At 45.6% G+C, this 22,790-nt stretch overlaps 1 long non-coding RNA gene across 1 annotated transcript; it reads left to right on the forward strand.

Moving 5' to 3' along the window:
* The first annotated feature begins 855 nt into the window (after window positions 1–855).
* LOC137636878 (uncharacterized) lies at window positions 856–22,079 on the forward strand. The gene is made up of 4 exons (XR_011043268.1): window positions 856–1,148; window positions 3,587–3,679; window positions 17,512–17,635; window positions 20,496–22,079. It is a non-coding gene; the product is annotated as an uncharacterized lncRNA (long non-coding RNA).
* Window positions 22,080–22,790: the final 711 nt, after the last annotated feature.

Consider the following 22,790-nt stretch of genomic DNA (forward strand, 5'->3'; position numbering starts at 1 on the left):
TAAAGGGACCTTTTATACCTAATGAACTAAGTTTCAGGAAATTATAGATAATTAATCTTTTACAGGGATGTGGATAATACCCTCGGCATGCAGTCTACTGTGTTGAATCCCTCTCGAGTGGATCCCATCAAGTGGATCCCCCTCGAGCAGAGCCCCCAAGCGGGTCCCTCTCGAGCAGACCCCTCAAGTGGATCCCCCTCGAGCAGACCCTCCTCAAGTGGATCCCTCTCGAGCAGACCCCTTAAGCGGATCCCTCTCGAGCAGACCCCTCAAGCAGACCCCTCTCGAGCGGACCCCTCAAGCGGATCCCTCTCGAGCGGGCCCCTCTCGAGCAGACCCCTCAAGCGGATCCCATTCAAGCAGACCCCCTCAAGCGGATCCCTCTCGAGCAGACCCCTCAAGTGGATCCCTCTCGAGCAGACCCCTCAAGCGGATCCCTCTCGAGCAGATACCCCACAAGTGGATCCCTCTCGAGCAGACCCCCCTCAAGCGGATCCCTCTCGAGCAGACCCCTCAAGCGGATCCCTCTCGAGCAGATACCCCACAAGTGGATCCCTCTCGAGCAGATACCCCACAAGTGGATCCCTCTCGAGCAGATACCCCACAAGTGGATCCCTCTCGAGCAGATACCCCACAAGTGGATCCCTCTCGAGCAGACCCCCCTCAAGCGGATCCCTCTCGAGCAGACCCCTCAAGCGGATCCCTCTCGAGCAGATACCCCACAAGTGGATCCCTCTCGAGCAGACCCCCCTCAAGCGGATCCCTCTCGAGCAGACCCCTCAAGTGGATCCCTCTCAAGCAGACCCCTCAAGCGGATCCCTCTCAAGCAGATACCCCACAAGTGGATCCCTCTCGAGCAGACCCCTCAAGCGGATCCCTCTCGAGCAGACCCCTCATGTGGATCCCTCTCGAGCAGACCCCTCAAGCGGATCCCTCTCGAGCAGATCCCCCACAAGTGGATCCCTCTCGAGCAGACCCCCCTCAAGCGGATCCCTCTCGAGCAGATCCCCCACAAGTGGATCCCTCTCGAGCAGACCCCCCTCAAGCGGATCCCTCTCGAGCAGACCCCTCATGTGGATGCCTCTCGAGCAGACCCCTCAAGTAGACCTCAAGTTGACACCCATAATGGGAACAACATAGGCAATAAGGTAAGTCAGAATTCAACGAAGCACATCATCGTAGTTTCTAGATTTGTCCTTCCCCAGAGTTTGTTTAAACATTAATTTGTTTATTTATAGGGACATTTTCTAGTACATTATAGTACTCGTTGCTTCATGGCGAGGGAGGAACTGTATTAATTTAGTATAAACACACACACTTTCTTGCCCCATCATTTTGTTTTTCTTTTTGTCTAGTTGGAAAGATATTCCATAAACATTAAGCACCAGTTCTAATAGGGTATCTTTATGTTTGTGCGATCACATTTTAGTTTAGGTCATCATAAAGTACATTATAAAGATCACATAAAAATAGTTAAATTGTAATCCAGGAGCATTTTTAAGGGTCAAGTGCACTATAGCTATTTCGATGCACATTTCCAATGTGCAGGAATTATGTGAAGTTAAAATTACTCTTAAAACATGACCACCTTGAAATCAAAAGTTAAAACTAGATTATCCACAAATAATCAGCCGAGTGACATTTTTGTAAGACAAGATAAATACTAAAGTTGTCAGTATGGTTGAAATTCCCGGGCAAATAATTTATGCTAATTTCCAGGCAAATAATTTTCCCAATGGGCTACGTCCCATCAATCTATTGTCTGTGGAGTACAGTAAACTGGAACTCCTTTTCATTCTATGTTCCAGGTTATTCAGATTGTGACAGTCTTGTATTGAAGATGGCCATCAGGTAAACTTTTTCCCAGTGACTTAGTTTTATCCTAATCTTGTTATTTCGAGTAGATGGGGTTAGGAACGAAGTAGTGAGGGTGAGAACAGGTGTAAGAAATAAGTTAGCAGCTAGAGTGGATATGAATGTGTTGAGGTGGTTTGGCCATGTTGAGAGAATGGAAAATGGCTGTCTGCTAAAGAAGGTGATGAATGTAAGAGTTGATGGGAGAAGTACAAGAGGAAGGCCAAGGTTTGGGTGGATGGATGGAGGGAGTGAAGGAAGCTCTGGGTGATAGGAGGATAGATGTGAGAGAGGCAAGAGAGCGTGCTAGAAATAAGAATGAATGGCGAGCGATTGTGACGCAGTTCCGGTAGGCCCTGCTGCTTCCTCCGGTGCCGTGGATGACCGCGGAGGTAGCAGCAGTAGGGGATTCTGCATTATGAAGCTTCGTCTGTGGTGGATAATGTGGGAAGGTGGACTGTGCCACCCTAGCAGTACCAGCCGAACTCAGTTGAGTCCCTTGTCAGGCTGGGAGGAACGTGGATAGGAGACATCCCCTTTTTTGTTTCATTTGTTTGATGTCGGCTACCCCCCATAATTGGAGGAAGTGCCTTAGTATAAGTATGTATGTTGTTAGTCTGACTCTTGGTGACGTATAGTCTGTCATCGCTAGATTTTATACAGTTAGGACTTTTTTTACTTGTCCGACGAGGTTATGAGTGAGGTCAAGAGAGGCACAACTATTCCATTATTAACAGAGTTTCTTTTCTGTAGTTCTTACTTGGATTTATTATACTTTAACCTCTTATTGAAAGTAAGTTAAACAGATAGAAGCTGTCTTTCAGTTACTAATGATAAGGTTAAAGGTTTAGAGGTTGCTTATGAATGGCAGAAGCAATGAACAACTTGTCCTAGATACGGACCATATGTACATATAATCAGCATCCACGCACCCTCTTCACACAAGCTAGTACCAGGGAGGGCTAGGCAATGGCTGCTGATGACTTGGCAGGTAGACCTATAGGCTCCCCAGACCCCACAGCCTTAGCTCACAAGGATGGTGAGGTTGCAGACACTACAAGAAACTAGAGAGCTTTAGCAGGTCTGCGCAATTGGCTATCACAAACCTTTTCTTAAATCCTTCTGATTTCTCTTTTCAACCCCCTTCATTCTTGTTTAATTTCTTGCTTTCTTTGTTTCACACCTATTATTAATCCAGAAAACTATATTTTCTCATCAAACATAGAAACCTAAGCACCCTCTAGATTCTTCAAATCCACAACTGAGGACTCGGAAGGGGTGGGAAATGGCGAGATGAAATATTAAGCGCACTGGTCTTCATATGTCCTTTTGAGTTCTCTTGCTTGAGGGTACATTCGGGCACACTATCCTATCTAATTGCTGTTCCTCTTGTTTTGTTAAAGTTTTTATAGTTTATATAGGAAATATTTATTTGATTATTACTGTTCTCAAAATTTTTACTTTTTTTCCATTCCTCACTGGGCTATTTTCCCTGTTGGAGCACCTGGGCTTATAGCAGCCTGCTTTTCCAACTAGGGTTGTAGCTTAGGAAGTAATAATAATAATAATAATAATAATAATAATAATAAAAGCATTGTCACTTTTGTCTATCCATTCACAACAGGCTATTTGTCAAGACCCTTTGATTCTTTGCCTCCAAATACTATTTTCGGTTTTAAACATTCCTGTTATGGCGAGATTACCCATTACTAATAACCTTGTTCTTTTTCAGGTCTTTGGCTGTTATTTCCACTTCTCACAAGCCTGAAATCAATAGATTCTTCCATCATAATAGAATACGTTCTATTGTTCTATTGGACGAATGGTGAGTCTCTCTTTACTTCTTTTTAGAATTATCAAGAATAAAGTTTCATCTGATTTGAATACAGAATATCTGAAATATGATTAATACAAAAATAATAATTTTCTTTAGTCTTTATTATTGAAATTGATAAAAATTATTATTTTTAAACACCATAGTAGTCAAGATTATTATTCATTACATAATGTAGAGAAATTTGTTGCAAAGACTTAACCCTTTTACCCCCAAAGGACGTACTGGTACGTTTCACAAAACTCATCCCTTTACCCCCATGGACGTACCGGTACGTCCTTGCAAACAAATGCTATAAAAATTTTTTTTTTCATATTTTTAATAATTTTTTGAGAAAATTCAGGCATTTTCCAAGAGAATCATACCAACCTGACCTCTCTATGACAAAAACTAAGGCTGTTAGAGCAATTTGAAAAAAATATACTGCAAAATGTGCTGGGGAAAAAATAACCCCTTGGGGGTTAAGGGTTGGAAATTTCCAAAGAGCCTGGGGGTAAAAGGGTTAATATAGAGAAATTTGTCGCAAAGACTTAACTAACAATCATGGAGGAAGTAGATATAATTTGCCATTTCAATTAATGTTTTAGACAAATGTAAGGTTTTCTCTCAAAGCACCTTGGAAGAACCCATCAAAGGTAGCATCGCCAAGTTATTTGATAAGATTTCAGGTAGTTGATAATGCCATTCAAAGTAAAAATTGTTTGTTCCGTAACCGAAATACAAACCACGCTATTTACAAAGGGTTATTACTTTTAGCGTAGCTGAAATGGCGAGCCATTAGAATTTAACGAGGGTGTATTACCCCCGCGCTAGTTAGCGGGGGGGTAGGGGAGTGGTAGCTAGCTACCCCTCCTCCCCCTCACACACAGGTGAATACTCACTTTTCACTTTTGGCTCGGACTGTGACAGACGTCTCTGTCTTGGTCCTCGCTTGGCAGCCATTGTCTGTTTTGTCTTTACTTAATCGCTTACTTTTCTTTTCTCAATATATATGTAAACATGTTTTCATGTTTGTATATATATTTGAGTATAGAAATAAGTAAGTTTCCTTTCAGATGTGTGTGTGTAGTGTACGATATCTACGTGGAGGCCTCGGCAGTTAGGCCACCACGGCGTATTTTATGGGTGGCGATCGAGTTCTCTCTCTCTCTCTCTCTCTCTCTTGAGGTCGTTCACCCTTATACTACGTGTTACTACGCCCTTATAGCCTAGCTTCCTTTCCGTGTGGGGGGTTGCTACGCCGTACGTTTGTCTCAATTAGTTATGAATCTAATTGTAGTTGTTTTTTGTTTTTCAGCTTGTAGAACGATTCCTTTCGGGGTTTTCGTTCTTTCTTTAGTGTTCATTCATTTTTAAATTACATAATTACATAGTTACATAATTATAATTGTTATAATTCTGTTTTGGTTACAGCTCTCCTTCCGCGAGTGTAAGTGGTTGTGAGGGCACGTGCCTGTTGTGTAATTCTTTTTCCTTTCCCTCGGGATTCCTCTTCGGAGCCTTCCCGGGGGAATGAATGTGTACTAATATTATTTGTTTTATTTTTTTACAGTTACCGATCTAGTTCGTTTCTGTAATATAGCAACGGTGTTAGCTGTCTGGTTGAGTCCTGGGGATTCGGCTGTTGCTGCCTCCCCCCTTGTATTTTCGTCAGGGGCGTGTCTCCTTCTACTGGTAGTACTCCCGTGTCGACGGACAGCTCTCCAGTTCATTTTAGAACAGTCAGGAGGCTTGCCTCCTTGGGCGGATAACTTTCCTTCCGAGGGAAGTTTTTCCTGTCCAGGCTTGAGTTTTTCCCCTTTTGGGGGGTTCTTCTCTTGCCTTTTTTTCGTGCGACTATGCTCTTGGTGCTGAGCGGTCGCACCTGCAGTTTCGCTCAAGGGGCTGGGCAACTGCAGGAGCTCCTCTTTGGAGGATTGCTCCTTTTAGGTCACTGGCTGACCAGTCTCTTCCACGAAGTGTTTCTCTTTCGTTCGCGAGAGAGTACACTCATAGAGACTCCTCTTCGGAGGTTTCTTCTGTTGCTGTTGCTGTTGGCCTCCCTCGCCGTAAGGCCCTCCGTCCGCCTCGTCGTAAGGGCCTCTCATCTTCCTATAAGGGTGCTTGAGGCGCCCTTTTGGATCTCCGTTTGCAGCCTACAACTCCTTTTTCTCGATCTTCCGCCTTGGTGCAGATGGACAGCAGTCTGATCTCGTCTTCCGACGGGCAACGGTCTTCCCGACGGACAACGGTCTGCCCGACGGACAGCGGTCTTCCGACGGACATCAGTCTCCCGGCGGACAACGATCCCTTCGGGGCAAAGGGTTGCCCCCACGGGGGTTCTTCCCTTGCGTGTCAGGGTTTCCCTGCGCGCCCTTCTGCTCATCAGCGCTCTCCTGTTCGTCAGCGCTTTCAAGATGATCTTCCCTGCGGTTCCTGTTACGTGCCCTGTGCGCCCACGTTCGCCCTCGCGATCTAGAACTTCGGTTCAGGTCGGGGTCAAGGACTCTTCTTCTTTGCGCAGGCTTCCACGCGTAGCCTTCTGCTCGTCAGCGATCATCAGCTCGCCAGCGATCTCCGGATCGCCCACGTGTGTTACAGCTGGCATGCAAACGTTCTCCAACACTTCTGAAGGAACATGGTTCGCCAGCTACTAGCTCACCTGCGGATGCTGATCGCCATCGCGCGACCCTCAACTGCGGATGCTGATCGCCATTGCGCGACCCTCAACTGCGGATGCTGATCGCCATCGCGCGACCCTCAACTGCGGATGCTGATCGCCATCGCGCGACCCTCAACTGCGGATGCTGATCGCCATCGCGCGACCCTCAACTGCGGATGCTGATCGCCATCGCGCGACCCTCAACTGCGGATGCTGTTCGCCCGCTTACGCATGCTGCTCCTCATCGCACAACACTGAACGATCGCCCTCCTGCGGATACTGATCACCATCGCACCCTTTCACGCGATCATTCACCTGCGCATGCTGCTCGCCATCGCACAACCCTGCACGATCGCCCGCTTACGCATGCTGCTCCTCATCGCACAACCCTGAACGCTCGCCCTCTTGCGGATGCTGATCACCATCGCACCCTATCACGCGATCATTCACCTACACATGCTGCTCGCCATCGCTTACCATCACGCGGTCATTATCGCCAGCGATCTTCTTCACCTACGCGGCAGCACGATCCCTCGCCGTCACGCCATCGCTTGCGTTCGTCGCCTCGAACACATGTTCATTTACCTGCCCACCCTCACGCCCACTCGCCTGCGCGCCCGCGCGATCGCTCGCCCGCGCGACCGCTCGCCTGCGCGCCCGCGCGACCGTTCGCCTTTGCGCGACCGTTCGCCCTCGCGCGACCATAGTTCGCCCTCGCGCGACCATAGTTCGCGGCGAATTCCGCAGCCGGTGGTAGCAGCAGGGACGCGTGCTCCTAGACGGCACTCGGGATCACCTCCATCCAAGCACAGGTTGGTAGTGCAGGACGAAGACAGGTCAGTACAGCATTCTTCCCCACCTTCTTTTCAGGCAGGTACCGTCGTGTTCACTCCAAAGGATCGCCCAATCCCTTTCACCTTAGCGAGGATTTCGGACTCTGTGTCCTTGGAGCAGCAGAGATGGTTTGGTCCGCTGGCAAGGGCGTTAATGAGGGTTATGAAACCAGCACTCGCCGGCCAGGGTAACAAACCAGCGGCTGTCTCTCCTACGCTGAAGAGAAAGAGAGGAGTGGACTTCGTGGTGACTTCCCCTAGGGCAAAGTTGGTTCCCAAGAGGTCGGTCTCGAGGGTCCCCTCTCCTGCACGAGTACTCTCTCCTTCTCCCGCCCTGGAAGGATTTTTGGCGGGGGGGGCTTTCCGTTCAAGATTTCTCCATCGGACAAGGGGTGACTGCTTACCTCTTCCTCTGGGAGCTTACCAGGTTCTTTCCCTCCTCGGTTACGGCCCGAGGTTTGGTTCAAGGAAGCTACAGGAAGATCAAGGGTACTTTCCTCCTCTCGAGCTCAGGCACCTTGGCCTTTCGTCGTTAAGTATCTACTTGCGGACAAGCTCGATGTTGTACCATCTGGACGCGCTGACTGAAGGCTTCCTTCGGGTGTCTCATCTGTGGAGGTCGACGACCTCAGACACCCTTCCATCCTTGAGAAGAGTTTTGTCTGTGCCCAAGGACAGAGACTTAGACAGCTGCTGTGCGGAGTAAATCGACTTCCGTTTTCACTCCTCCAAGGCGCTTTCTTCCAGACTCTGCAGGGCTCCAGCGCCCTTTTCTTTCAACCACGTCGGCCTAAGTTATCGGCTACGACAACTGGGACAAGGTATCCAGTTGCAGTTTCCTCCTGTCAGGAACAGATGGCACGGGAGACTCCCCCGGGGGGGCATAGTCCTAAAAGGAGTTCACGAACTCTAGGATTGCAGGTTTTTTCGCTGGGAGGATGCTTAAGGTTACTCATCCGAAAGACAGCTTCCCGATGCCCATTCTCGCACAATCTCTGTGAGTAGCCAAGGATATCGCGCCTGCCGTCTCTGTCAGCGAATTCAGTGTCTCTGAACCTCTATGCCATAGCATCAGCAGAGTTGCCCGGTTGGGCAGAATGATCCATACCTTTGGCGAAGGTCTTCCTTAGGATCATTGACGGCTTCACCCCCGGCCCCCTCAGTCGATCCTTTCTTGTAAGGAAGGATCTGAGAGGGGATGTCCATAGTCGACCTCTCAGCCCTGATCAAGTTTGTCGAACAAACTTCGGCCAGCGTAGACCAGCAGAATCGATCAGACTGGTAACGAGGCGACAGGACTCCTTTAACCCTGGATCGGAAGGACGGGTACTTTCAGTTTCCATTCCATCCATCTTCCAGGGTGCTCGTCGAATTCAGCCTAGACTGCAAGTATTCCTGCTTATGATGCAGTGTGGCTATCCCGCCGTGGCATAGCAGGTTTGTTTCCCCAGAGAACTCTCCCTGCCTTCCTCTTGGCCGCTCAGGTGCAGGCTTCCGCCTCCTCTGCTGTTTGGAGGGCTGGTCAACTCCGGTAGGCTCGGGTTTCGACCTTCTTCAGCGCCGGGACAAGCTTCCGGATGCTGACCATGAGTGTGGGTTCATGGTATTTTGCTTGGAGCCTTCTCTTCCTCTGCCTCAACATCTGGAGTATCTGGCCATGATATTGAGTCAACCGCCTTACCACATTGGAAACCCCGCTTCTCGTCCGTCCAGCGAGGTTAAGCAACGTCGGTACTTGGATGGGTGACCACCTGGGGACGCCAGATTCTGTTACCACATCCTCCGAGCCTTCCTTTCGGTTGACTGTGGCAAGACTGAGGAGAGTCGCAGTACCTGTTCTCAGTCAAGCAGAGCTTTCAGCCCTACCTTGGAACGTTTCCTAGTTCTTCTTTCCTCATTGACCCGTCTATAGTCCGAACGGTCGCCTCAGGATAAGTTCCATGTGGGGCGATCCAAGTTCCGGTGGCTTCAGGCAATGTTTAACCGGACTCCCTGGCCCTATGGGACCAGCGGAACTATTAAACCTGCAATGGGTGTTGACCTATGGAGCCTCTTGATGGTAGTGGATATTCTCGTCCTTTCCCCACATTCTTGATGGGGTTCTCGGACTCGTCAAGGAAAGGGGGGGGGGGCATGTTCCGGTCCAGGCCTATGGTCAAGACCTGAAGGATACCTCTCCATCATTCAGGCAGGCTTAAGGGCCTTAGTCTGGCCCCTCTTCAGATCCTACAGCTCCTGCCAAGTCGCCCCGTAGCGCATCGACTTCATTCTAACCAGCAGGGGACGCATTTTCACACCTTCACATCTTGCAGTAGAGATACCGGGATGATTGAGATTCTCTCAATTCCACCATCGGCTCTCTCATTCCAGGCAGGGGAATGTTTCTCTCAGACTATCCGAGCAGAGCCTCATAGAGAGAGTGTACCTAGGGGTCTTTGACCTTGGGTAACCAGCAAGTGCTGGTCTGGGGGACCTGATCGCGACACCTTGGAACCTCAAGCTTCCGCTAGTCTTCCCCCCAGTCTCAGACCCCGAGACTCGGGCAAGATGCATTCCGGTGATGGTGGGACAACTTCGACGCCTGCGTCTTCCCTCCTTTTTGTCTGCGGACAATGGGTCTCAACAAAACCAGGTTGTCTGTCAACCTTTCAATGGGAGAGCTCCACTGGGACTATGCGCAGAACGGTTTCTGGACCCTCTGCTTCCCCTGACGGAACTCCCGGGAGAGCTTCTCCCACGGCGCAGACTACTCAAGCAACCACACTGCGACATCTCTCCCGAACCGGGGCGTCGCTTCGGCTTCATGCCTGGAGACACTATGCTTCCTCCTCTAGAAGAGACAACCCGCTACAGTCGCGGTACGGAGGTCGCGTCATCTGCGATAGTCATCCACAGGGGTCTCCCAGGCAAAGTGAAGAGTCTAAGGTGGTTGGTGCCGTGGGAGATATACCTCTTCCCATGAGGCCTCTTCTCCAGCAATAACGGTCTTATTGCCTTTCGGCGGGAGGAAACTCCTTTCCGCTCTCGGCAATGAAGCCTGTCGCTCAGCCTTTCCCTGACCTTCAGGCTTAAAGGAATAACTTTTTCCTGCCCGCTGGATCTATCCTCGCTCATGCGAAGCTACGATCGTCCTTGCCCTAGTCGGAGGAAGACCTCCAACTTGGAGCATGGCTCGGACTTTTAGTCCTTTAAGAGATCTTCTCAAGACCCTTTTACGACAGGCCTCGGATTGTATTCCGCCTTGGGTCTTCTGCTCACTCTGGCCACGGCCAGTGTGTAAGCAATCTTCTTGGTCTCTTACTACTCCCCCCTTTCTAAGGAAGAGGGGAAGGCAACATTCAGGCTCGCTCCTGAGTTGTTGGCTAGACTCAGAATCTGAGGGTCCCGACCCTTCGGTCCGATTCATTCAAGATTTCGAGTCTCCATTCTGTGTCTGATGTCCCAAGACCTTCTCTTTCTTGCCAGTAAGGAATCGAGAGGTTAGCGCTGGGAACAGCTGCAGTTTGGCCTCAGCTGCAGCCGATTTGGGAACACAAGGAGGACATGGGGGGAGAGTCACCAGTATACCTCTTCAGCCCGGACTCAAGGACATTCATCTCGACCTGTCTTAAGACCGTCCCCCGTCACGTCGCCCTACAGCACGATGTTGGATACATCGCAACGTCCCTCGCCTTCGAGTAATACTACTCTGTGACGCAGGTGCTACAAGCTGGAGTCTGGAAGCGTCTGATGACCTTCGCAGCCCGCTTCCTGCAGGGCGTGACCCACAGGAGTCTCGATACGGTTTCTATCGCTCTGTGGTGGCTACACAACAGCTGGTCTAACCTCAGGCTCCTTTTTGGACAGGTAGCAGAAGGTTGAGGGCATTGTTATCAGGTTTTAGTCTGCATGAACGAAAGAAGTATGTCTGGCCCTTACTTCTTTCTTCATCATCCCCTCTACGGGGAAGCAGCATCCTGGTCTCTGCATAGCTGACCTCGAATCTCTGCAGGTAAACCATGCTTCCTTGTGTTCCGAGTATTGAGTCAATACTGTCGCGTCCCCCATACCCTGACGAGGTGGTATTGGGAACGTCCTAACCCAGAGTTCCTTCTGGAACTCCAGGTCAACTGCCTAAGACGGGTCACACTTCTTCCTTCACACACAAGCTTACGTAGGCCACATGGTTCCTTGCGGAGCAAGGAACTTGTGAGGTGCAGGGACTCCTTTTCTCGAGTGCGACTCACTCGGATTCTGAGTCCCCGGGTAAAGCCAAAGCCAGTATGGCTGGGGACTTTCCACCCTTCCTAAGGGATAAGTCACCCTTTGTAAATAGCGTGGTTTGTATTTCGGTTACGGAACAAATGACAAATTCGAAGATAATTTGTATTTTTCCTAACCATACAAACCTTAGCTATTTACACATATTTGCCCGCCAGCCCTGTCCCCCAAGACAAGTCCTACCTCTAAGTGAAAGTGAGTATTCACCTGTGTGTGAGGGGGAGGAGGGGTAGCTAGCTACCACTCCCCTACCCCCCCGCTAACTAGCGCGGGGGTAATACACCCTCGTTAAATTCTAATGGCTCGCCATTTCAGCTACGCTAAAAGTAATAACCCTTTGTAAATAGCTAAGGTTTGTATGGTTAGGAAAAATACAAATTATCTTCGAATTTGTCATATTAAAAACAAGTGAGTATATCTTTTGAGAAGTGGGACAGAAATCTATAAGAAAAAGTCAAGAATTACTATATTTGGTGTAGCATACCATGTCCCTAGTTGAGTGAATATTGTTGATTTTGTAATAGTGAAGCAAGCATTACATATTAGTTTCATGATTCATTGCTATCTTGAAACATGTATCTGTTATCTGGTTGTATATAAATTGCCATTTTTTTATTGCTATTCCTATTCTTTTTAACCCTTTTACCCCCAAAGGACGTACTGGTACGTTTCACAAAAGCCATCCCTTTACCCCCATGGACGTACCGGTACGTCCTTACAAAAAAAAATGCTATAGAAATTTTTTTGCATATTTTTGATAATTTTTTGAGAAAATTCAAGCATTTTCCAAGAGAATGAGACCAACCTGACCTCTCTATGACAAAAATTAAGGCTGTTATAGCAATTTAGAAAATATATACTACAAAATGTGCTGGGGAGAAAATAACCCCTTGGGGTTTAAGGGTTGGAAATGTCCAAAGAGCCTGGGGGTAAAACGGTTAAACAGTGTTCAGTATAGATTATTTGAACTGATATGACAGTGAAGCTTCGAAGGGCTGTTTATCAATTTTTAAATATTTAACTTAGCCGGTGAATATATAATAGCTGCAACTCTGTTGCTCGACAGACACATACATAAAAAACTCGCCAGCGATCGCTATGCAGGTTGCGGGTGTGCCCACCAGCACCAACTGTCGGCCAGATACCACTCTCGATGTAAACAAAACCTTCAATTTCTTCTCTGTCGACGTGTCGACAAGACGTACTTTACTCGCTGTTGAACCTGGAGTTTTTCCCATCATATTTGGTGAAGTACTTTAATTTGGTTTGAGCTTTCGCAGTACAGGTGTTTTTCTTCAAATAAATCCTTGAACTCTTTTTTGAATCGGATTAATTGTTGATGACTTAGATCGTTTTTTTTGGAATTTTCCCTTGACTAATTCAAAATGGCTGACCCTTCTCAAGTTCCCAAGTTTCGAAAGTGTAATGCTAGGGACTGTCATAGGCGTCTTCCAAAGGCTTCTCTCGACCCTCACACTGTTTGTTCCAATTGTCGGGGTAAAACCTGTCAATTGGAAGATCGGTGTGAGGAATGCGTGGGCCTTTCGGAATTCGATTTTATCGAATTTGATAAATATACACGCAGACTAGAGAGAGATAGGGTAAGGAGAAGTTCTTCTAGGTCGGTAGATTTTTCCTCTCCACATGCCCCTGAACCTATTCCTTCCCCTGTAGTGGTTGTTCCTAACCCCCCTCCTAGCACTCGGGAACCGTCTATGGCAGACATAATGCGTGCTATTCATGCCTTGGGGGAGAGAGTTGAGGCTTTAGCAAGTGACCGAAATCAACTCATGGCGGACGTGAAGGAACTCAAGTGCCAAAGTGCCACGGCGGATAGTGTCAAAGTGCCTAGTGTTACGCAAAGTGTTGTGAACAGTGTTGCGACCGAGGGTTCGTCTGTTCGTGCCTGTCGCCCACCTAGTCCGGGACCTCTTGCAAGCTCCCAAGCCCAGGGGAGAAGCAATGTCGTACGACTTATGGGTTCGAGAGGCCTTGATCAGCGAACAGACGTTCCCTCTTTGGTATCAGGCGGATCTCGTCAAGATCGCCCCTACCATAGTAAGACGAGAGAGCCCATTTTTACCTCGTCGTCCGAAGGTGTTTCACGTAAGAAACCTTGGACCAAGGTCTCTAGACCTTTAAAGCGTAAGTCGGTCCCTTCAGGACAAGTCCAACGTCCCGGATTTAGCCACTGGGACAGTTCGGACCCGTGGCCGTCATCTGATGACTGCTCGCCGCCTAAGAGAGGCAAAGTTGTGCCGTCTCATTCGCTAACCCCGTCTGTTACCGCACCTGCTTCCGTAGACCCTAAATGGGTGTTACTGCAAGACATGCAGTCTAAGCTTGCGTCCTTGATGGAGGACTACAACGCTGAGAAGGTTTCCGTTGAACCTACTGGCCATCAGCCATCCAAGCGTTCTGTTGTGCGTCCTGTTGACGTGGATGTAGCTTTCTCGCGTCAACCAGTTGGTGTGGTACCTCCACCGATGCGACCCAGTGTGGATTTCCAGCCGCACGTTGACGTTAGGCAACGCACTGATGCGATTGGTGACGTTCAGGACGTTCATCAACCATCAGAGTTGACTAGTATCAAAGAAGACAGGAGGTTGGAGACCGGTGCTAGACGTCAGTGCTCTGAATGTCTTTGTCACAAAGACGAAGTTTACCATGGAGACCACAAAGTCAGTCCTAGCAGCGGTCAGAAAGGGAGACTGGATGGTCTCTCTAGACCTAAGGGACGCTTACTTCCACATCCCCATTCACTCAGACTCCCAACCTTTTCTGAGATTCGTCTTCGACGATGTGGTGTACCAGTTTCGGGCCCTGTGCTTTGGCCTAAGCACAGCTCCTCTCGTGTTTACGAGGCTTATGAGGAATGTGGCAAAATTCCTCCATTTATCGGACATCCGAGCCTCCCTTTATTTGGACGACTGGCTTCTCAGACCCTCTTCCAGTCATCGCTGTCTGAAGGATCTCAATTGTACTCTAGATCTGACCAAGGAATTGGGACTCCTAGTCAACATGGAAAAGTCACAGCTGGTCCCATCCCAAACTATTCTGTATTTAGGGATGGAGATTCACAGTCAAGTTTTTCGGGCTTTTCCGTCGGCCCCCAGAATAGATCAAGCCCTACTCTCCATCCAGAAGATGTTGAAGAAAGAACGCTGCTCAGTCAGGCTTTGGATGAGTCTGGTAGGAACGCTGTCATCCCTGGAGCAATTTGTCTCACTAGGAAGGCTACACCTCCGACCTCTTCAATTCCATCTGGCTTTTCAATGGAAAAAGGACAAGACGCTAGAGGCGGTCTCGATCCCGATTTCCGAAAAGATAAAGACTTGTCTGACTTGGTGGAAGGACAATATCAGCCTACGAGAGGGTCTTCCCCTGGCAGTTCAGAAACCCAACCACGTTCTCTTCTCGGACGCATCGGACTTGGGCTGGGGCGCGACGCTGGACGGTCGGGAATGCTCAGGTCTGTGGAACTCGAGTCAAAGGAGCATGCATATCAACAGCAAGGAGCTTTTGGCGGTTCATCTGGCCTTGATAAGCTTCGAGAATCTCCTTCGAGGCAAGGTGGTGGAGGTCAACTCGGACAACAACACGGCCTTGGCGTACATTTCCAAACAGGGAGGTACCCACTCATTGACTCTGTACGAGATCGCAAGGGACCTGCTCATCTGGTCAAAAGATCGAGGCATCTCCCTAGTAACGAGGTTCATCCAGGGCGACTTGAACGTCCTAGCAGATTGTCTCAGTCGGAAAGGTCAAGTAATTCCAACTGAATGGACCCTCCACAAGGATGTGTGCAAGAGACTTTGGGCGACTTGGGGTCAACCCACCATAGATCTCTTTGCAACCTCGCTGACCAAGAGGCTTCCAATCTATTGCTCTCCAGTCCCAGACCCAGCAGCAATACATATAGATGCCTTCCTCCTAGATTGGTCACATCTAGATCTTTACACATTCCCACCATTCAAGATTGTCAACAAGGTACTGCAGAAATTCGCCTCTCACGAAGGGACAAGGTTGACGTTAGTTGCTCCCCTCTGGCCCGCGAGAGAATGGTTCACCGAGGTACTTCGATGGCTGGTAGACGTTCCCAGAAGTCTTCCTCTAAGAGTAGACCTTCTACGTCAGCCACACGTAAAGAAGGTACACCAAAGCCTCCACGCTCTTCGTCTGACTGCCTTCAGACTATCGAAAGACTCTCGAAAGCTAGAGGCTTTTCGAAGGAGGCAGCCAGTGCGATTGCTAGAGCGAGGAGAGCGTCTACCATTAGAGTTTACCAATCGAAGTGGGAAGTCTTCCGAGACTGGTGCAAGTCAGTTTCCGTATCCTCGTCCAGTACCTCTGTAGCCCAAATAGCTGATTTTCTCTTATACCTGAGAAAAGTACGATCCCTTTCAGCTCCTACTATCGAGGGCTACAGAAGCATGTTGGCCTCGGTTTTCCGGCATAGAGGCTTAGATCTTTCCAACAATAAAGATCTGCAAGACCTCCTTAAGTCTTTTGAGACCTCTAAGGAACGTCGTTTGGCTACACCTGGGTGGAATTTAGACGTGGTCCTAAGATTCCTCATGTCAGACAGGTTTGAGCCTTTACATTCAGCCTCCCTGAAAGATCTCACTCTTAAGACTCTTTTCCTGGTATGCTTAGCCTCGGCTAAAAGAGTCAGTGAGCTTCATGCCTTCAGCAAGAACATCGGGTTTTCGTCAGAAAAAGCTACTTGTTCTCTGCAGCTGGGTTTCCTAGCCAAAAATGAGCTACCTTCTCGTCCTTGGCCTAAATCTTTCGATATTCCTAGCTTATCGGAGATCGTAGGCAATGAACTAGAAAGAGTATTATGCCCTGTTAGAGCTCTTAAGTTCTACTTAACTCGTACTAAACCTTTACGAGGCCAATCTGAAGCGTTATGGTGTTCGGTTAAGAAACCATCCTTGCCTATGTCAAAGAATGCTTTGTCATATTTTATCAGATTGTTAATACGAGAAGCTCATTCACACTTGAGTGAGGAAGACCGATCTTTGCTTAAGGTTAAGACGCACGAGGTTAGAGCTGTAGCAACTTCCGTGGCCTTTAAGCAAAATAGATCTCTGCAAAGTATCATGGACGCAACCTATTGGAGAAGCAAGTCAGTGTTCGCGTCATTTTACTTGAAAGATGTCCAGACTTTACGAGAACTGCTACACACTGGGACCATTCGTAGCAGCGAGTGCAGTAGTGGGTGAGGGCTCAACCACTACAATTCCCTAATTCCATATCCTTTTAATCTGTCTCTTGAAATGTTTTTTAATGTTGTTTTTATGGGTTGTCTGGAAGGCTAAGAAGCCTTTCGCATCCTGGTTGATTTGGCGGGTGGTCAAAGTCATTTCTTGAGAGCGCCCAGATTAGGGGTTTGATGAGGTCCTGTTGTATGGGTTGCAGCCCTTGATACTTCAGCTCCTGGGAGTCTGTCAGCATCCTAAGAGGATCGGTGGGCTCCGTAAGGAAGACGTACTTACAAGGCAGAGTAATCGTCTAAGTCGACTTCCTTACCAGGTACCTATTTATTTTGGTTTTGTTATATTGATAACTGTCAAAATGAAAAAACTCTTAGCTTATACGATGTAAACATATTTAACTCTGGTCTCTACCCACCTCCTTGGGTGTGAATCAGCTATTATATATTCACCGGCTAAGTTAAATATTTAAAAATGATATTTTAATTATAAAATAAATTTTTGAATATACTTACCCGGTGAATATATAAATTAAACGACCCTCCCTTCCTCCCCAATAGAGACGCAGTGGGATGAGAAGAAATTGAAGGTTTTGTTTACATCGAGAGTGGTATCTGGCCGACAGTTGGCGCTGGTGGGCACACCCGCAACCTGCATAGCGATCGCTGGCGAGTTTTTTATGTGTGTGTCTGTCGAGCAACAGAGTTGCAGCTATTATATATTCACCGGGTAAGTATATTCAAAAATTTATTTTATAATTAAAATATCATTTTAACGCAATAGGACAACTTTTCTAAAGATCCTTAGAGGTTTGAAAATTAGGACAAGAGATTGTAATATCCTTATTCTCATATGTTTCTTTTCCCTCAGGTTGATCAAATAGGAAAAGGAGGTCAATAGATTAAATGGAAGAACTGTGAGGAATAGTTGAATCCATGTCATACATCAATGATGGTCTAAGCCAGTTTACCATATGGTTTCAGAGCTTCTAAAGGTAAGACATTGAACTTGATAGAATTGTTCAATTGATTTGAGGTAAATGCAATGAATTATAAAGACAGCTTATTTTTGATGGTATGAAATAGAATGTGGTCTTAAAACTTTTTTTCTTTGAAGCAGTATTTTGAAGCCTGATATAATGTGGGTCAAGTGGTTAAGTCTACTATTAGGTGTAACGATGATATTCTTATTGTTATTGCTTGCTAGACTACAACCCTAGTTGGAAAAGCGTAATGCTACAAGCCCAGGGGCTCAGGGAAAATAGCCCAGTGAGGAAAGGAAACAAGGAAAAATAAGATATCTTGCGAACAGTAACACCATTGAAATAAATATTTCTTATTTCTTAAACTATAAAAACAAGCAGAATGCTATAAGCCCAGGAGCTCCAACAGGGAAAATAGCCCAGTGAGGAAAGGAAACAAGGAAAAAATAAAATATCTTACAAACAGTAACAACATTGAAATAAATATTTCTTATTTCTTAAACTATAAAAACTTTAACAGAACCAGAGGAAGAGAAATAAGATAGAATAGTGTGCCCAAGTGTACCTTCAATCAAGAGAACTCTAACCGAAGACAGTGGAAGACCTTGGTACAGAGGTTATGGCACTACCCAAGACTAGAGAACAATGGTTTGATTTTGCAGTGTCCTAGAAGAGCGGCTGACCATAGCTAAAAAGTCTCTTCTACCCTTGCCAAGAAAAAGTAGTCACTGAACAATTACAGTGCAGTAGTTAACTCCTTGGGCGATGAAGAATTGTTTGATAATCACAGTGTTGTCAGGTGTATGAGGACAGAGGAGAATCTGTAAAGAATAGGCCAGACTATTTGGTGTGTGTGTGTAGGCAAAGGGAAAGTGAACTGTAACCAGAAAGAAGGATCCAATGTAGTACTGTCTGGCCAGTCAAAGGACACCATAACTCTCTAGCTGTAGTATCACAACGGGCGGCTGGTGCCCTAGCCAACCTACTACCTTAGAAATAAAGAACAAAATACTTCTGAAATAAAACTAAGATATTGAAGGTACTGTTGATAGGAAAGCTTCAATATAAAGTACTGTACACTTCACTAAGGTGAGAAGTGACAGTTTGTTGAACCTCGTGTTGGAACCGAATGGACTGACGATTTAGTTCTCTGCAATCTGGAAATATTGATAATTATATTATAGTCGTCTTCAGCTTTCATTCATGTTCAGATGTGGTATAACACGAAGTGGATAATGTGGGAGGGTGGGCTGTGCCACCCTAGCAGTACCAGCTGAACTCGGTTGAGTCCCTTGTCAGGCTGGGAGGAATGTAGAAAGGAGACGTCCCCTTTTTTGTTTCATTTGTTTGATTTCGGCTACCCCCCAAAATTGGGGGAAGTGCCTTGGTATATGTATGTATAACCAGAAGTTACATCCTTTATCAACGTAATTTTTCTCTGATTCTCTTTCAAGATTCCGTCTATTAGAAGTATGGAATCAAATAGAATTTAGCTAACACAAAACAATCTAATGTGGGATTTTTGCCTTGAATTTTCGTTTTCATTACAAAGTTATTTGACAAGATTTAATGCAATCATCAATTTTGTTAAGGAAAATGAAAGTAACTGCTAACGCCACAAATAGTTCAAGATATACTTTTGCATCGTGCAATATAGGAGGAATTGATCAAAACTATGAATTATATAGGGTTAACCCCATATCGAGAAACCTTTTGCATAGATTAATGTTGCATGTCAATTTAGTGTTCCCAGAATTTGCAACTTTGAACCCCACAAATGACTTATTGTGCTATAGATGTTGCCTTTTTATCTTGATTGGAATTTTTTTTATCCAATCCAATTGAGCTAGACCATATTTTAGGAATCAAAAGCTTGCTTATAGATACATGTTTGTCGTGAATTTGAAAATCCTATAGATGATAAAATTCTTTGAGAACTTACTTACATACATATACCAAGGCACTTCCCCCAATTTTGGGGGGTAGCTGACATTAACAAATGAAACAAAACAAAAAGGGGACCTCTACTCTCTACGTTCCTCCCAGCCTAACAAGGGACTCAACCGAGTTAAGCTGGTACTGCTAGGGTGCCACAGCCCACCCTCCCCTGTTATCCACCACAGATGAAGCTTCATAACGATGAATCCCCTACTGCTGCTACCTCCGCGGTCATCTAAGGCACCGGAGGAAGCAGCAGGGCCTACCGGAACTGCGTCACAATCGCTCGCCATTCATTCCTATTTCTAGCACGCTCTCTTGCCTCTCTCACATCTATCCTCCTATCACCCAGAACTTAAGGTAAAGATATACTGTACTGTAGTAGCAAAAATGCACGCTGGGCATTATTAGCAAGGGGAGAATTCTACATATTGTCACCCTCATAAACTAACTGCCTAAGTCATTTTCTCCACTTGTTGGGAAATAGAAAAAACCTTCTCATTTCCTAATTCTTTATATCATTGTATTGAGCTTCTATTAACAAATTCTAATTCACAAATTCCACTGCTGAGAATTTGTGAATTGAAAACCAAGACAATGATATGAAGTATTAGGAAATTAGAAGGTTTTTTTTTGAGTTCCCAACAAGTGGAGAAAATGACTTAGGTAAATTAGTTTATGAGGGTGTCGATATGTAAAATGTTTAAATGATTGTATGCACAGTTACAGTAACGGACTAAATAGAAATTGATTGAAGTGCCTTCAAATAAACAGTACGGGTTACAATATGCCACTTTTTTTGCTGTTTTTAGTGATAGGAACATAAATATAAGATGTTTGAGTCCTTGTTGTACCTCGTTATCCTTGTTTAGAAATACCAAAGGATTTTAACGTGTACAGTATGACAGTATTAACTGATTTCTTGTTATTTCAGAAAATCTGCTGCCTTGAGCGAAATCTGAAAGCAGCCCAGAGAATCGTCTCAATTGAAAACTCTTCGAGAGGAGGCCGAGTGTTCTCAGCGGGACGTGGCCAGTCGGGTATCAGTTCCGAAACCGATTCAAAGGTTTAAGTTGACAGCTGATTGCCGAGATGGGAAGAGAAGTCCCTCGCTTCCCTTGCGCTCTTCCAGATGCAGATCCGTTTTCTATGTCACTGTTAAAGGATGTTTTGTCCCTTTCATATGTGAAAGTAAACTTATGCACAGAAGTCCAAGGGGGTGGTAGGGGTACTCTTGAGGGATGCTTGAGCTCATGTTTTCACTCATGTCTATGAATTGGTATGTGAACAATGTTTTATGTTATTGTAATATGGAATGTGCAGTAGAATGTGTAATGTCAAATGTAATTGCCAAAAAATCATATATTTCCTCTTTGAATGGTCAAAGAAACCTTACTTTGGCGTAAGCATATTTCAATTGCTTTGTTTTTGTTGATGTTTAATACTGGATGTGTTGGTATAAAGAATGTACAGTTTTTGTTCAAGCTCATAGAAAACCTAGATTTTTTAATTTAATTTTGAAAATATTTTTTAAAGCGAGATGTTTTTTGTGATGGTTAAATTTTGATTCCAATATTTTAAACTGGCCAATTTCATGTAAATTTTGTGGTGTGTTATGTAGGAAATTGAACTCGTAGAGCATTTTTTTTACAATGAGCTGGACTTGTCATTTTTTATTTTATTTTGATTGACTATCACGTTGATTTTTTATTTACATGAAACTTCGTCTTGCAAATTTAAATCCTGCCAGATGTCTTTAAAGGTAAAAACTTGAAATAGTTTGCAATCAATTAAATCAATAGTTATTCCTTTGGTCGAGTATATGGGAATACTTTTATTACATTTAGGACACATGCTGTCCTTTCGAAAGGTGGTACCAGCTTGGGGCTTAAATAGTTTTTCGTCTTGAGTTCGACATTCATATCCTGTACCTGAAATAGAGGGATAAATACTGCTGCGGCCATTTTTAAGTCTGTGGGGAAAGCCTTACATATTTATAACATTGTCAGTAACTAGAAAAGATCGAATTAAGTGAATTTTTATTCAAGTTAATCAGTCTAGGTTGAACATATACCAAGGCACTTCCCCCAATTTTGGGGGCTAGCCGACATCAACAAATGAAACAAAACAAAAAAGGGGACCTCTACTCTCTACGTTCCTCCCAGCCTGACAAGGGACTCAACCGAGTTCAGCTGGTACTGCTAGGGTGCCACAGCCCACCCTACAGTATGGCTCTGAGAAATGTCTAAGACTTCACTGAAAAAAAGTCTGATTGTTTTGAACAAAAACTATCTCGTTCTTTAATTGCTATGGGAAATTTGACCTAACTTTTCAGATGCATTTGTAGCCGAAGTCTTAATTGACATAGAAGCATTTTGAATTGTCTGGCAAAACTTAGAATCAATAGAGTATTTACTTTTCAAATGTACATAATTTTTTATTGCCAATATTGCTTAGGTAATGAAACAAAATGATAGTAAACCGTTTACTGTATATATGTCCCAGATGTGAATTGGCGAAGTATTGGTGCTACTATTTGAAGGAATTTCATATCTAGGAGCATGATTCAGGATTTTATGTTTCTCAGCTTTATAGATGTCTAGATGATGAGATTATGATAGCCTTTTCATTGCAGCAAAGTTAAGGTTTTGATGGTCAATCTGTGACATCGTAACTTGAGAATGCATTGATAATGTTTTTGAATAGCATTATATATCTTTGATAACTTTAAGGTCAGGATAAAATTATATTGGTTTTACATTGAATAGGTTTCTTTTTGCTAAATAATGCACCTCTTAAAGATATCAATGGATTTATAGAGAGGTTTTGGAAGTTATTATCTTCTGCAGTTTTATATAGACTTTAGGTGTCTATACGTGGTAAATACAGAGTTCTTTTAAGATATCTAGTATAGGGTTCATTTTGTCTATTATACATACACACATATACCAAGGCACTTCCCCCAATTTTGGGGGGTAGCCGACATCAACAAATAAAAAAAAAAGGTGACCTCTACTCTCTACATTCCTCCCAGCCTGACAAGGGATTCAACCGAGTTCAGCTGGTACTGCTAGGGTGCCACAGCCCACCCTCCCCCGGTATCCACCACAGATGAAGCTTCATAATGCTGAATCCCCTACTGCTGCTACCTCCGCGGTCATCTAAGGCACCGGCGAAAGCAGCAGGGCCTACCGGAACTGCGTCACAATGGCTCGCCATTCATTCCTAT

This window comes from Palaemon carinicauda, chromosome 3, assembly GCF_036898095.1.
Source record: "Palaemon carinicauda isolate YSFRI2023 chromosome 3, ASM3689809v2, whole genome shotgun sequence".
Classification (NCBI taxonomy): domain Eukaryota; kingdom Metazoa; phylum Arthropoda; class Malacostraca; order Decapoda; family Palaemonidae; genus Palaemon; species Palaemon carinicauda.